Source organism: Colobus angolensis, unplaced genomic scaffold (genome assembly GCF_000951035.1).
Source record: "Colobus angolensis palliatus isolate OR3802 unplaced genomic scaffold, Cang.pa_1.0 Scaffold236, whole genome shotgun sequence".
NCBI lineage: Eukaryota > Metazoa > Chordata > Mammalia > Primates > Cercopithecidae > Colobus > Colobus angolensis.
Genome location: NW_012115555.1, coordinates 98,170 through 102,101, shown reverse-complemented (window position 1 = coordinate 102,101; position 3,932 = coordinate 98,170). Strand labels below are relative to the sequence as shown.

At 48.9% G+C, this 3,932-nt stretch overlaps 1 protein-coding gene across 1 annotated transcript in view; it reads right to left on the bottom strand.

Annotated features, from left to right (window-relative positions):
• MICB (MHC class I polypeptide-related sequence B) overlaps positions 1-860 on the bottom strand; it is a 126,196-nt gene extending 125,336 nt beyond the window's left edge. The window contains exon 1 of the mRNA XM_011944666.1: positions 776-860. The gene's annotated coding sequence lies outside the window, so the exon portion shown is untranslated. The remainder of the gene's footprint in view (positions 1-775) is intronic.
• Between the last annotated feature and the right edge of the window lie 3,072 nt (positions 861-3,932).

Below are 3,932 nucleotides of genomic sequence, written 5' to 3'. Positions count from 1 at the left end.
CAGCCTTGAATGCCTGGGCTCAAGCAATCCTCCCACCACAGCCTCTTGAGTAGCTGGGACTACAGGTGAGTGCCACCACACCCAGCTGTCACCTACCATCTTCTACCCTGTGAACCCTCCAAGATCAGGAAATGTGCCCATTTCTTCTTTGTCAGCCTCACAAACTTTTTTTTTTTAAGTTAAACTATACCTGTCATTACTAACTATTCCCCCGTGATCCCTAGCCTATACTTTTCTGTGGATTAAAATGTAGTGTATTTGAGAATTTCAACAATTTCTTAGTTTTCCCATTCACATTCACTGATAATTTATTTTGATCCTCATAATTTATTGAGCACAGCAGGGACTGGGGCCTTTCCCCATCTTAGAGAGATCGGCCTAGTGAGAGACAGAGAGGGAGATGGACCCAGCCCTTCCCTCCACAGTGTCTACCCTCCCTCCAGGACTTCCTCCGTGTGCCAGCTCCAGCAAAGCATCTCATTCAGCTCACCGCCCAAAAAGACTTAATAGTTCAATAATAATAATAATGAATATGCAAGGTTTGTTCTAAGGCATTTAGAAGTGGTTTCAGGGAGACATGAAGCCAGTCCTCTCCGGGGCTAGGGGAGGCCAAGATGGTCTTGAGCTCCAGGGGAGTTGCTTCTTAGTGCCCAGGCCTGGGCGTCCCTCCCCCACCAAGCCTCCCAGGTCTTCTGTCCAAAGCCCTCCCCCTCCACCCCACCTCCAACCCCGTCTGCTCTGCCCCATCAACTACTTTTTCTCCCTCAGCACTTGCCTTATACCCCATGCACTCACAAGCATAGAGGCGATTTCCTTCTCGCAGACTTTAGGCACCACTGCAGGGTCCGGAAAAGAAAGAGAAACCACCCAGCGCCGTCGCTCACAAAACCCAGGGCGGGGCTGCGCTCCGCCCCCGAAAGCTTTTCTTTTTTTTTTTTCGACGGAGTTTTCCTTCTTGTTGAGCAGGCTGGAGTGCAATGGCGCGATCTCGGCTCACCGCAACCTCCGCTTCCTAGGTTTAAACGATTCCCCTGCCTCAGCCTCCCTACTAGCTGGGATTACAGGCATTCACCACCATTCCCGGCTAATTTTGTACTTTTAGTAGAGACGAGGTTTCCCCATGTTGGTCAGGCTGGTCTCGAGCTCCCGAACTCAGGTGATCCGCCGGCCTCGACCTCCCAAAGTGCTGGGATTACAGGCGAGAGCCACCGCGCCAGGCCTTGCCCGCAAGCGTTTTGAATTCTGCGGTCCGGAGTTCACTGCGAGGACTGGGATCACCCGTCACCCCGCCCTGGTCTACGGAAAAGGAAACGTGTTTACTGATATAGAAACGGAATAACGGCGCTGCGGGCTGGGGAGGGCGGAGCTGCCTTCAGGCTTCTGGTCTCCAGCTGCGGGTCACTCACACCTGCCGCTGTGAAATGCAGACCCGCGGGGCAGGAATTCCGAGTCCGGGCTGGAGCGCGATCTGGAATCTGACTCGCTTGAAACAGCACCGCAGTGGATTCGGAGCCGGGTGAGTGGGGAAATGCGCCTCAGTTCCTCCCACGGGCCGCCCACGGATTCCAGGATCCGAAAACGCTTCCTGCTGCTCCGCCACCCCTGGAAGGCAGCGCCCGCCTCTGGGCGGTTCTGATGGAAACGGGCTCCACCGCCCGCAGGAAAACCCACAACTAAGGGGCCAGGAAAAAGCCTCTCAGGGTCCCGCCACTTCAGTGAGGATCCTAATTTACGCCCTGAGTGTGGCCTCCATCAAAGACTGGAGTGACCTTCACTGAAATGATAAATGGGGCCCAGGTCGCTGCGGCTCTTATAATGCGGTGACAGCGCCGCCTCGCGTCCCTTCCCTGACCTGCCCCTGGCGGACGCGGACACGTTTGTTGGCCTGGCGGCTGGAATACACGGGGGATCAAATGCAGAGAATGCAGAAAAGAGGGAAGGATGGGGGGACGTGTTGAAGAAAGCAGGGAAGAGACAGGAAGAAAAGGGGAGAGAAAAAGTCAAGGAGAGATAATTTTTTTTTTTCGAGACGGAGTCTTGTTCTGTCACCCAGGCTGGAGTGCAGTTGCGGGATCTCACTGCAAGCTCCGCCTCTCGGGTTCACTAGTAGCTGGGGCTACAGGCGCCCGCGACCACGCCCGACTAATTTTTTGTATTTTTTAGTAGAGATGGGATTTCACTATGTTAGCCAGAATGGTCTCGATCTCCTGACCTCGTGATCTGCCCGCCTTGGCCTCCCAAAGTGCTGGGATTACAGGCGTGAGCCACCGCGCTCGGCCGGAGAGATAAAATTTAAAAGACGTGGTTTCATTATTTCTTTTATTTTTGCTCTTTATCTAGTTTTACTTATGAACATTTTTACAATAGTTTTCTCTCTCTGTGAATCTGTAAACATACTGCTATTATTTTTATTTCAGAGCCTGTGAGGGTAAGTTGCAGAGAGCATGACCCTCTACCTCCAGATGTGTCAGGGTGTGTCTCCCGGGCACAAGAACAAGGTTTTTGTTTTGTTTTGTTTCACATAAGCAAAGTACAAGTCTCAAAGAGGATAATATTTTTAAATCATCTTATTGGGGCATACTTTGCATGCAATAAACTGCATCTATTTAAAATGTTCAACTTGATGAATTTTAGCTGTTGCACACACCCACATCTCCATTACCACAGTGAAGATAAAGAATATTTCAGTTGTCTCCCAAAGAACAGCTGCATGATAAAATCCTGTGCTGTCATTAAAAAGAGTAAGAGCAATTTTAAGTATTGCTATGAAAAGATATGCCAAGCATACTTTTAACCTTTTTTAAAAAGGTTAAGGAGGCTGGGCGCAGTGGCTCATGCCTGTAATCCCAGCACTTTGGGAGGCTATGGCGGGCAGATAACCTGAGGTCAGAAGTTCAAGATCAGCTTGGCCAACATGGTGAAACCCTGTCTCTACTGAAAATACAAACATTAGCCAGGCGTGTTGGCGGGTGCCTGTAGTTCCAGCTGTTCAGGAGGCTGAGGCAGGAGAATCGCTTGAATCTGGGAGGCAGAGGTTAGAGTGAGCTGAGATCATGCCACTGCACTCCAGCCTGGGCGAAAATACCACTAATACCACTTACATAATATTAATATATATTTTAAGCATGGGAAAACCTGGAAGATTCCTCACGAAAGTTTTGACAGTGACTGCAGAGACTGGGATAACTTTGTGACTTTCATTTCCTCTTAGATGTTGTGCTGGGGTCTGATCGGCAGACCCAGGCTGCACGATGGATGAATAATGTACTCAGACCTCGATATTCAGTGAAAGAGTGCGCCGGGGGGGCCGGGCCACTCACAGAATGGGTTGTGGCAGCTGCATAGCTTCACTAACTGATCCTGTGGGTCTTTATTCAGCACAGATTTAATGACAAAGGCTTTGAGTCAACACATCTGTGGGTAATTAATCTGGTCGCCATCCCTCCTCCCTCCGAGAGCAGTACTACAAATGATCAAAGGTTGGTCTTAGGACCACATGGGTAAACATGCTCTTTAGATAAACTCCCTTATATGTCTTTGTACCTACTGGAAGCTATTAACTCCAAGAAGGTTTGTGTCTATTTCCTATAACTTTATCTTTATAATTATTCCCACCACCTGCCCAATCCCCTACAATGTTGAAATTTTATCTTTTAGTATAAACTTGGATTTGGGTGGATTGCAGTGGTTCATGACTATAATCCCAGTTATTTGGGAATCAGAGGCAGAAGGATTGCTTAAGCCCAGGAGTTCCAGCTGCAGAGAGCTCTGATTGTGCCATTGCACTCCAGCCTGGGTTACAGGAGGAGACCCTGTCCCCAAAACAGAAAAATAAATAAAAATTTAAAATAATAAAAATTATAAACTTGAATTTATGTGGAGGTTAAGGAAGAGAATATTTCAGTTTGAAAATATGAAGCTAAGCCCCACAA